Here is a 13,045-nt window from a genome sequence, read left to right on the forward strand (position 1 = left end):
GGCGGGGTACACCCTGTACAGGATGCCAGTCTGTCGCAGGGCCACATATCGACAAACAAACACAGTCACACCCGCATGCAGACCTACTGACAATTTAAAGTTTCCAGTCCACCTAACTTATGCATGTCTTTGGATGTGGGAGGAAGCCGGAGCACCTGGAGGGAACCCATGCAAACACAGGGAGAACACTCAAACTTCATACAGTAAGGTGACAGGTAGGAACTGATCTTATGAGTTTTTTGCCATGAGGTCACAGTGCAAACCACTAAGCCACTGTGCTGCCTGCTTCCAAACAACTAATTTACATTATTCTCAGTTAACTGGGGACCCTTTCACTCTATTTACAAGTGTACCTAAAAAAAACAGTGCCTTGTTGTGTTTTGTAGTTAGAAAAAAATAAAGAATTAAGCCAAGGCTTCTGGAGAAATGTGGCTGTCCACCAGTCGTGTTCCTCCTTCAGAAATGTCTAGAAAAGACTAATTATATTAACTGGACTATTGTGCACAAACAGAAGAAGCTTGGGAGGATACAACACTGAGAAAGGAGGCCTAAATTAACACCCAGGCATTGAATAAATTAACACCCAGGATCCAACAGAACCTCAGGATCATAACTAAGGAACTGAAGTTCTGAATGCAAAAACACAGGCATCCAATCCAAGGGGAAAAAGCTAACAAACAAAAACCAGATGGAAACAAAAAGGCTCTGCCTTCATCAACCTTTTTTATGTTGAACTAATTGCAAGTAAGTTTAGCTGACACATTGAAGTCAGTATTATTATTTTACATGTTATCTTCTCAGGACTCTTAAATATGAGAATATTTTTTGTCTGACCATTTGGATTTGCAGTCCATAAATCACAGGATCAAGAGCAGGAGGGATCACGTGCAACATAATGGATGCTATCTTCTGTTGGTCTGATAAGTCGGGGAAACGGTGCAGAGCGACCATGACTATGCCCAACACCAGCATAACGAAATACAGAGTCAGGTGAGATGCCACAAGTCTGTAGTGCCCGGCTGTTAAGGGACTTTGTTCTTCCGGCTCAAACACACGACTGCAATTTTCCACGTAGGTGAGTGTGATGCTGCCCAGAGATGAGCCCAGCAGGACCACGGTGTAGCCGAGGCCGTAGATTTGATTGATGAGGACACTTTCACATGACAGTTTGAACAAAGAGGCATTATCACAGAACGGGTTAAAGATAACCTGCCTGCAGCATGACAGACGGATGGAGAGGCCCAGCAGGATGGATACCATAACAACAGGCACAATCCAGGCCGACACAGACAGCTTCACCACCATCCTGTTGGTCATGACTGTGGAGTAGCCTAGGGGCTTACAAATGGCCACATATCGATCGAAGGCCATGATCATGAGCACAGTGTGAGCAGCACTTGCATGAAAATGAGCCAAAAAAGCCTGAATGACACACTTTACGTAGTGTGAATGTAACGATCCGTGATGGGAACAAAAACCTGACTCAGTAAAGGTGGAATGATGGCTGTTGCTTCAAAGACATCGTTAACAATCATATTACAGAAGAGCAGATACATGGGGCTGATGGAGGCTCTTCTCCAAGGAGATCAGGATGATCAGGACTGATGTTGGACACCATGATGAAGATGTAGGTGAGGAGGAGGAAGGTGAAAACAGGAATGGAAGCCTCTGGACTGACCTTTAACCCTTCAAGATTCAGCATATCTGCATTGAAAGTCTTGTTCTCCATGGAGACGATCTAAAAAGAAACAAACACACCGTTTACTTTATGACGTTACTTTGTGATGACATCAGTGTCATTTTTTAGACTTAATGACATAAATGTGACCTTTTCTGTATCATTTGAATTAAACATTTGAGTGTGGAAACTATTTTCATTCATTTCTGGCTTTTTGGTTTAATCATGAAATTGTTTTTGGTTCTTATTCTTGTGCAATGTGGACATTTGTGGAGCTTTATGTAATAAAAGAAATCATAAAGTGGAAGGTTTACACAACTTGAAAAATGAAGAACTCCACCAACTTATCAATGGATAATCAATATTACCTTCACTCACAACTGACAGCCACAAAGCTGACTTTAGCCACGTCAGTGATGTCATAAAGGTGGAAACAATGAAAAACTTCTCTCACAAATACAGAAACAAACAACAAGAACAGATAAAGATCTGATGAATGTTACAAGTTTTAGTGAGTCCAACAATGTCTTCATCTTATTAGCACTCAGAGGTCCAGAAAGAAGAAAAAAACTTTTTCTTGTGTCTGGACCAGGAGGCTAAACAGAACCAGGTTCTTTTCCTATTGTTTAGTTTTTCAGCTTTTAAATTTTTCATTGAATCATTTATGTCACTTTCCCATCTTTTAAATGCATAAATGGTCACTTCTTCAAAATTCAAATTGATGATAGATTTTTCATTTTTGGCAGAAGCTTCCATGTCGAGAAAGTTCTCAAAAAAGAAACTTTTTTTTCTTTTTTAACATTGCAAGTTAAAATGTTGAGGTTTTGATCAGATGGAATGCATTTAGCTGACACATTACGTTGTTGATTTAATCAGAGATACAGTTAAATAATTCTAAAAGAACATAATGAAGATAATGATCAGTGCCTGTCTGTCAGTCGAGCGGATCTCTGCTGCTGTGATGCTTTGGACCTGGATGAGCAGCTTTAAATGAGCAGTTTGTCCTCGCTTCATGGCCAGAAGGCTAAACAGAAAAACAGATGGTAAACCTAAATGCAGTCCATTTACCATTTTGTACCACCTAAAAGGTGTTGGCAGTTCTTTTCCTTTTGTTTAATTTTTCAACTTTTAAAATTTTCATCGAATCATTTATGTAAATGTTAAATGGTCTGTATTGTATATAGCGCTTTTCCTTCTGCATCAGACGCTCAAAGCGCTTTCACATCAATACCTCACATTCACCCAGATGTGAGGCTTCTGCCATGCAAGGCGCCCACTACACACCGGGAGCAACTAGGGGATTAAAGGCCTTGCTCAAGGGCCCTTAGTGATTTTCTAGTCAGGCTGGGATTTGAACCGAGGATCCTCTGGTCTCAAACCCAACGATTAACCACTAGACCTCACCTCCCGGTCACTTATGTCACTTTCCATATTTTTAAATGCAAAAATGGTCCTTCTTCAAAATTCAAATTGATGATAGATTTTTCATCTTTGGCAGACACTTCACATTGAGAAAGTTCTCAACACAAGAAACTGTTTGTTTTTTAACATTGCAAGTCAAAATGTTGAGGTTTTGGTTAGATGAATGCATTTAGCTGACACATTGCTATGTTGTTGATTTAATCAGACAGTTAAATAATTCTAAAAGAACATAATGAAGATGATGATCAGTGCCTGTCTTCCAGTCGAGCGGATCCCTGCTGCTGTGATGCTTTGAACCTGGATGAGCGGCTTTAAATGAGCAGTTTTCCTCGCTTCATGGACTAACATCATCCGATCCTCCCGAGAACTCACAAACCAAATGATGTCACTCCACTCTCATGCATCTTCACGCAACTGTGAACGCGTTTCAGCAAAGTAAGATGCTGCTTTTGCTTAACATTTTTACCTCATGGAGCACAATCAAACTGTTTTAAGCTGTACTCAGTAGGAAGACCCCATTTAAAGATTTTTTTGAACATAACTGAAGCTGCTAAGAGTACGAACACCCAGAGGTAACTGTGTAATGATGTCGATTTGGTGAATCAGAATGAAATTTTTGAACAGCTCGAAAATTTCACCCCGATTTCAAAACTAGCGCTGATGATGGCTGTAACCAAATTTGTTCCAAATTGACTAAAGAAGGATCAAGAAGTTGCTGTGATGTTTCAAAACGTGTCCCGATTTGCTTTTCGGGATGAAATGGGAAGGAACGGCACTCTGTGGAATAGGGGTATAATGGATATAAGATACTGATTTCAAAGTTATTTCTTCCATACTTTGTTTGGTTGTGAAGTTCTGCTGATAGATTTTGGAATGTGTGCATGTTCCAGGTTGCTCATGTTTGTTGGGTGCGGTATGGAGACCAAGTGTACCAAAACCACAGCATCCACCTTGAGCATCCATTAGGTCACTTCCTGTGACTGCTGTACAGAAAGCAGAAGACATTAAAATGACTGAATCAGTCTGCAGGAAGCTGGTGTGGTATGTTGGTGTGCGGCGTAACTTTAAGGTAGATGGTGGGCGGCGCTAACATGGGCTTGAAAGCCGAAGCGCACACACTGTGTCGATGGAGTGGTTTCCACGTGGCGGCGAGCTGCACACTCGTGTGCGACTCTGTTTGGACAAGTGCTATGCCAAATGCTGCACATTTGGGGTCAGAGGTCTGGTCTGTGTGGGGGATTCCTTCCTGGTTGTTGAGAGTGCGGGCAGTCGGATATGCGCTGTGGGTTCGGGGCTTTCTACTGTGAGCCTCGGTTACGGGACCTCATTGTCAATTCCGTCATGGCTCTCTCCCCTTTCTCCTCCTGCTGTCTGCAGGTGCGCACGCCACCAGCAGGCACGAAGAACCACAGCTGAGCCACCACTTCCTATTTAAGGGGCCGTTGTTTTGTACATATTGGTTCAAATGATTTTCAACAGCTGTGGGCGTGTTGCTGCTCAGAAGTGTTGCACCCTCTTCTGGTGCAGTAGCTGCACACAGCCAGGACCAGAGTCGCATCACCTGGTCGATATGTCTGTTTTCTTTGTTATAATTTGTGAATAGTTGCCTGGTTATTTTGATGGTTTATTTGGTTTGTAGAATATGTGGTTTTCTTTAGTTCTGTTCTTTTCCTTCAGTTTCTGTTTAGTTCACGTGAATCAGGGTCACAAGTGAATTGCTCACCCTGATTGGAAAGTGCAATATAGAAGCTCTGGGAAAGTGCAATATAAGGAAACCCGTTAAGACTGAGATAAGGAACTGTCACAGGCGAACTGTATGATTTGTGCAATTAATGCAAGTCTGAGAATATGTTGTATATGAATTGTAAGTCTCTGTTTTAAGCTGTGTAAAATAAAACTATATTTTTGATAACACACCTCTCTTTATTTCTCGAACCTAGCATAGCCTTTTTGGGTTAATTTAAATTTGAATGATCCCAGGGCCATCTCCCCGGGTGGCGTTGTTGGTCTTTCAATCAGAATTAAAACGCACTCCACTTTTCCACACAAGCAAAGGACTGAGTTTTTTTTTTTGCCCATCCGCCCTTCCCGATCAGCCTACACCATCCTACTCAAAGCCTCCGATAACTTCTATCAGGAAGGTCCGACCACCAAAACAACACGAAGACAGACAAGAACGAAAGACAAGTGGTGAAGGCAATAAATGTGAAGTGATGAGAAGTGAGACACCAAGTAGAGGCGCCCCAACATACAACTTACCAGGACAAACAACCACACATGAACAAACAGTGACAGCAGCAATCTGCTGTCTAATTAGTGAGCATCCATACCTTAATCTAGGGCCCCAGAGTCTTGATCCCCTTGAGAGCACCCAAAACTGAATTGTGGTGACGGCCACAAACACATAACCATCCATGCACAGAGACCCAGATCCCAGCTAAATATCTGATCACTACTGTGGCTGGTGTGTTAGGCCAAGACAAAAGTACAGAACCTTAACATATGACGTGAACCTCTCTGGTATGTCAGACGCCATACGGCCGACTGCACACAACAGATGGAAATGGGTCCAGGATGCAGGGCCCCAGGAGAAAACCAGGAGGAAAAAGGGCAGCGGAAGGGACAGGGGCCAGGAAGGGCATCCCACCAGAGCCACCGGGGCAGTCCGACGAACTACCCAGGGGAATGGCTCGGCGGCACCAGGACAGAGGCACAGGAAGCAACCCCTGCCCAAAGGAAGCACACAGGGTGCTGGCATGGCCACAAAAGGGGGGGGCCCAGAACCACACCAGCAGACCACGACCCCCATAGGGCAGTAGCGGGCAGGGAGGGGGCCAAAAGAACCATTGCAATCGAAACCCAAGGAACCCAAGCAAAGGACTAAGTTGATTCAAAAGGACATATGAGATTTTTGATGCATGACCACATTCAAACAACCTGAATAGGCCAGTTGATGTGTGAGCACACATTTTTGAGACCCTAATGCAAGGGTGCCCAACCATTTTGAACGAGATCTACTTTTAAAGTTGACAGTGTATCGACATCTACCAGCCATATGGAACACCACAGCGTAGCCACAGTCTATTGTGCACCAATATAATAACACAATTCTCTGGCAGGTTTTAACAATAATAATGCATCATTGATGTAAATGTGCATGTTGGAAAAGAATAAGCACAAGTAGGCCTAGGACTGGCCTCAAGTTGGAAAAGTTGTTCTCTACCTTAGTGGGACTTCTGGCCCCTAGAGGAGGAAGCTGGTCTCTCATAGTCTGGACAGTAGGAACTGAGTGCAGCCTTAAGCAGGCACTCAGACACTCTCTGTCTGCATTAAATCCCAGAACTGGATATTCATGTCAGGTGTTGGTCTGGATTTGAGCTCAATGTAATTTTTCAGTGTGAGGATCCAGGTTGGAGAGTGATGCCACTTTGGATATACGGTCCACATCTATATTTTCCCAAAACGGAAAACAGAGAAAACTAACAGGCTCTTTGGATGCAAAGTCAGTGAAGCGCCTGTAAAATTCTGACAAGATGCTCTGCACGTGATCATCATAACGTTCACTCTCAGGTTCCACAGTCCTGGTGCTTAAGTTCTGTGTCCATGTGTGGAAGGTTCTGCAGGTCTCACTGTTGCAACCTGATTGATAGCACATGTAATTTGCTTTTAAACTTGCTTTCAAATCCAAAAGCTGTGCATATTCAGCATGATTTGAACATTTCAGAAATTCTTTATTTTCAGGCAGAAGACCGTTCCAGAAATTTACCTCTGCTGCTGCTCGCCGACTTTTCAATTCTTGGACTTTTCAGGCGAGCAGAGGGGATTTAGCCGGGTTAGTCTTAGAAGTTAGCATCGTATTTCTTGTGAATCCTCTGAAATGTCGCTCCAAATTCCCTTATTTCAGTAAAGCCACATTTACATTGCAGATAAGACAGATGGATTTGCCATTTGAATGAATGAAAATAATAATACAGGATGAAAATTATAATTTTTCATTTCTTATCCTCCACCATAGAAGAAGAGCTTTTCTTCTTCTGCTGCCACCTGGTGCATCAGTCTGTTATAGCAGCACTAAATCCACTTGAGTCCAGTGACAGATTTTTTTTCATGCGATCATCTGGAACTCAGCTCGTGATTCTCCGGTTGATCACGATTAACTAGCATGCCAGCCCTAATGTATTGTTAAAAATGCAGTATTTGTTTTTCTTCACTCCTGGATGAACAGATATTCAAATTTAAAATGTACAAAATACTATTTTTAACACAATTTTAATGTGAGTGCAACAAATTTAGCCTTACTGGGGACACCAACAGCAGAGAACCATACTGACGTTTGGATAAAACTTTTTAATTGATCTGTTTTAGCCATTATATAAAACAAATAATGAATGTTTTTACATTCTTTCAATGGAACAAATATTTAATTTGGTGAAAGGTGGAACATACCATTCAGCTCTGCTTCACCTCATGAATGGTTTGTTCCAGCTTTCAACTGATGAAATATTCGTACTATTGAACTCATAAACATTCATTATTTGTATAATATATATTACTCTGGAACAAACTTGACAAACAGTGCTGTAAAGGACAATAATCAGGACGTTAAAGAGCAAACTTCTCTTTCCCCCAGAATGATATGAACAGGAAGTGATTGCAGCTTACAGCAAATCCTGTTGAAAATGGGTTTTGACCCAAAATGTAAGAAACACCACCATCTACTGGATGGGAATGTAAACAGCATCCAACTGTCATTCGGTGCGCTGAATCAAACTTTTGAGCCTATCCCAGCAGTCACAGGGTGTGAGGCGGGGTTCACCCTGGACAGGACACCAGTCTGTCACCAGTCTGTCGCTGGCTCGAAAGTCTGTAGAGTTAACTTTTCAGCAAAAAAAAAAGTATGTTTCTATCTCATATCATTAAAAAGTTATTTATAATTTAGTAAAGTTTGGTCTTAGCCGTCATATATGACGGCATCAGCCCCAGAGGGTTAAAACGGCAAAAGGCGGAAATGGCATAGTTCTTAGAAGTATTCCACCTCCAACCTGGTTTCACGGCAAGTCGTGATTCAGCAGCACGAAATATACATTAATCTTTTGGTTTGTGATATTGTGACAAAAAGCACCTCATTTTCGTCACGGCAGCACAAATTCATTCTCATTCATTCCGTGATGGCTGCACGAAATTAAAAGTGAAGCAGGGGGGTCAGGGGTGGTTATGGTTAGGGTTGGGGGAAGAAGTAAGATTAGGTTATGGTTAAGGTTAGGGTTGGGGGTAGGAGTAGAGTTAGGAATAGTGAGTTAAAAAAAGCTCCGTCACGAAAATTTGACTCATTTCGTCACGGGAACATGAAACAAAAAAAACGTGAGACTGGGCTGTCTACCTCACGTGGCGTGATGCTATCTTAGACTATAAGCATGCATTACTGGCTACAAAGTGGACCTATTACTCTGATTAGATCAACAAAAGCAAGCATAACTCAAATTTCTTGTTCAACATGGTGGCAGTACTTATTCATGGACAACCACCTGTAGTTCGCTCTCCTTTTATAGCACAAGATTTCCTGGATTACTTTGAGAAGAACATAGAAGATATTAGGTTAAACATATCCCAGCATGCCTTAACCCAGCCACTACACCCTTCTATTGAGGTGGACACCATTACTGAGGTATTACCTAGATTTACAGAATTCGAAAGTATCTCACTAGGTGTGCTGACAAAACTCGTAATGTCAACAAAAAGCACAACCTATTTATTTGATCCTATACCAACAAAACTGTTCAAGGACCTGTGGCCCACTCTTGGGTCGACTGTGCTGGAAATTGTTAATTTCGCATTAACTTTTGGATCTGTTCCTAAATGTTTCAGATCTGCAGTGATTAAACCATTACTTAAGAAACCTAATCTTGACCCTAGTGTATTGAAAAACTATCGGCCGATATCAAATCTATCATTGTGTTCTAAAATTCTGGAAAAAGTGGTTTCACGGCAGCTCATGGACCACCTTACTGAGTATAATCTTTTTGAGCCACTGCAGTCTGCCCTTAGACAATATCACTCCACAGAGACAGCTCTCACTAAAGTTGTGAATGACCTTCTGCTTGCAATGGACTCAGACACCACTACTGTTCTGGTGCTGTTGGATCTCAATGCTGCATTTGATACCATGGATCATAATATTTTACTCGATAGGCTGGAAAATTATTTTGGGATTACTGGGAGTGCCCTTGCGTGGTTGAAGTCATACCTGTCTAGTTGTTCTAACTGTATTTTGTACAATAACACTACCTCTAACCTTAGTGACATGAAATTTGGGGTCTCACAGGGATCCGTCTTAGGCCCCCTGCTTTTCTCCCTTTATATAGCACCCCTTGGGCACATATTGCGGCATTTTGGGATTGCCTTTCATTGCTATGCTGATGATACTCAGTTGTACATGCCGATAACTGCTGGTAATCTCATCCACATAAAATCTTGAGAAGATTGCCTGGCATCAGTGAGAAGCTGGATGTCTAGTAACTTCCTACTTTTAAACTCTAATAAGACTGAAATTACGGTTCTTGGTCCAGCGAGATATTGGCATCAATTTGACCAGTTAACGCTTAGCCGAGACTCGTGTGTCATACATCATATAGTGAAGATTCGTCCCATCCTGTGTATGGCTGATGCTGATACCCTGATTCATACATTTGTCTCTTGTACATTGGATTATTGCAATGTTCTATTTTCTGGGTTGCCGCAGTCCATCATTAGGGGTCTTCAATTGGTTTGAAATGCTGCTGCCAGACCTTTGACACAAACCAGAAAGTTTGACCACATTACTCCCATTTTGGCATCATCACTGGCTTCCTGTCTCTGTGAGATCAGATTTTAAGGTTCTACTACTGGCCTATAAAATTGTTCACAGACTGGCACCTCCCTACCTAGCTGATTTAATTAAACCCTACGTACTGTCCCAGGCTCTTCATTCTCAGGGTGCAGGACTACTTTGTGTCCCTAGGGTGGGTCATAGAGCTTTCTCTTATCGTGCCCCTGTTCTGTGGAATGATCTCCCTGCATCAATAAAACAGTCAGATTCTGTGGAGACTTTCAAGTCCAGACTTAAGATGCAGTTTTCTCTTTTATATGGCTAGCATATTGTGTTACTGTCCTTTTTATTTTTTATTTTTAGCTTACTTTTTTACTCTTTTATTGTGCTTTTTTAATCTTTTAATTGTGTGTTTTTTTTTTATCTTTCTGTGAAACGCCTTGACGCGACACTGTTGTGATTTGACGCTGTATAAGATGAATACATTGAATTGAAATTGTATTTATGTACAAATAATCACATTTTAAAAAGTTAATGGCACATTAAATGCACCTAAGAATTTGCACAAAACTGAATACAGCAGCAATAACTTAACAACAGGCCAAGCGGTTAGCACATTTGTCTACAATAGAGAAGGTGTGTGGTTCAAGGCCCATTCATTGTCCATTTGCAGCTGCAACAGTAACAGAATCTGTTGTAAAATGTGCAAAATCAGCATGCAGATCCATACTGTGGTGACCCTTTGGCAAAACAGGTGAAGCTGAAAGAATTCACAGGCCCAAGGGATAACACTACCCCCTAGTGGTGTCAGGGTTTCATCACTATGTTTCCACTGTAGCCTGTTATGAGTGGAAATAATTTGTGACTGTTCAACAAAACATTCGTGAGCAGTTTTCAGCGGTAATTAATCTTCTGGGAGAGCGCTGGAGGCACGGATGTTTATTAGCGTTAATGAAAGCTGCTGGGAGCTCCAGGACTCGCTGTCAACACAAACTCTGAGTACACCGTCACCAAGAGCTATATGTTAAATTAGCAACAAGAAGTTTTAAAGTTGAATGAAAATTCATGAAAGAGTTGTGAAATGCATCCAAGGCCATTCTAAAGCATAAAGAGAAATGCAGTAGGTGAATTCATGTGAATGGATGAGAAGAAAGTTTACATCTGCTTTCTGCTAAAGTCTAACTTAGCTGCAAAATATCTCAGTACTGATGATATGAGAAGAAGAGCATCGAATGTTGTTTTGGACACAGGAGCAACATGTTCTTGCTCAAGTAAAGTGAATATTGACACAGTGTCAGTGGTCCTGGAGTCACGATAGGAGCAGTCTCATCGGCGGGGCCAAAATAAATGAACAGTTGGTGGATAAGAAACCTGGCAGTGACAGAACAGGAAGTTCTTGTTTTGAATATTTTGGGCAGAACCCCATGGTCATATTATGATGATACTGTGGGCGAAAAGCAGTTGGTGTTTGTCACTTGATGGGTGTTCTCAGGTTGTGGCCAACCCAATTCAATTTCACTCACTCATTTGCTCATCTTGAACTTCTCCAATTAAGGGTCACGGGGGGTGGAGCCTATCCTAGCAGTCACAGGGTGTGAGGCAGGGTACAAAATGGACTGGACGGCAGTCTGTCACAGGCCCACATATAGACAAACACATACATTCACATAAATACCACGGACAATTTGAAGTTTCCAGTCCACCTAACCTGCAATGTCTTTGGATGTGGGAGGACACTGGAACACCCAGAGGGAACCCATACAAACAAAGAGAGAACATGCAACCTCCACACAGAAAGGCCACACATGGGAATCGAGCCCACGACCTTCTTGCTGTGAGGCAACAGTGCTAACCACTAAGTCACGTGCTGCCCAATTCAGTTCAATTTAAATTTATTTCATTTAAGATACAATTTAAAAGACACAATGCTTCAGCATGACAATACCCATATACACACACACGCACATGCACGTACATGAGTCCACAAACACTGGATGCAATGCAGCGGCTCAAATCTTATGACACCGCCATACAGTCGAAATCTCTTCAACTTTATCCTTCATCCTGAGTTGAGAAAACACTTGCACATTAGACCATGAAGCAGAGCTGCAAGTAGCGTCGCTAGTGCTGAGAGAAGAATCACAATTTTCTTTAATGATGGGATGAAGACGTGTTATGGGCCTTTCACACTGAATATGTCGGAAGCGTCAAATGCATCAAAAATCGGTCTAAAAAGCATTATGTTCAATGAGACATGTTGCTTTTTAGATGCATCATAAGCGTCGCGTCAAAAGCCGAGCTAAACCAACGCTTCTGACAGGAGCCTCTTGTTGGCAGGCTGACGTGGTCAAAGTTCAACCCAATCCAACTTTCAATGCTCTGAGCTGTGACGTACCTTTGCGCTGTCCAATAGGAACGATGCGTCGGGCCAAAACACAGAAGACTAGTGGCAGAAACCACTGATCTCCACAAAACGGATCGGTGCAGAAACCACTGATCTGTACAAAACAGAAACGTGTCACAGGACTGCTCATTTATAGAGCAGTTTTCTGAAGAAAAATCCTTGGAAATGTTTTTTGTTGTTGTTGTTTGTTACCTCAGAATTTCTGATTACTGTTAAAAAGTTTAGAAATTAATTAAAATAGCTAAATAAATCAATAAATGGTTCTTTAGAAACCTTTCATCTGTAAATTAAAGCCACCTGTTATTTCAGAATAGATCATTTCTTGTTTAACGTAACATGACAAAATAACATGGAAATTTGTACATTTTTTTAAGTCTGGTAGATTATTTATATCTCATTTTAACCAGAAAAAACAGACACTATAAATAAATACAAATGTTTATTATAAATGCAACAGGAAATAATTTAACAATGACTGCAGTGTGATTGTAAAGTAGGATTTAGTAAAGTAGTCATTTCAACTTGTAATTTCGTCAAAATATGTAATTAACTTTAATGTTGTTATCAGGACAGAGTCATTTCTAAAATATGAATTTGAGCACAATAAGTGGAGAGCTTCTACTTGTGCAAATGTCTTTTGACTTTGATTCGTGGACAGTTTGAATGATCTGTTCATTTATTGTGAAAATAAATAAACAGCTTTTTAAAAAAATAAATAGTTGCTGTTGAAAGAGCC

The 13,045-nt window shown here is 41.4% G+C and overlaps 1 pseudogene; it reads right to left on the reverse strand.

The window, feature by feature from the left end:
• Positions 1-789: 789 nt before the first annotated feature.
• Positions 790-10,650, reverse strand: LOC117517491 (annotated as a pseudogene).
• Positions 10,651-13,045: the final 2,395 nt, after the last annotated feature.

The sequence above is a fragment of the Thalassophryne amazonica genome, chromosome 9, assembly GCF_902500255.1.
Source record: "Thalassophryne amazonica chromosome 9, fThaAma1.1, whole genome shotgun sequence".
In the NCBI taxonomy this organism is placed as follows: Eukaryota; Metazoa; Chordata; class Actinopteri; order Batrachoidiformes; family Batrachoididae; genus Thalassophryne; species Thalassophryne amazonica.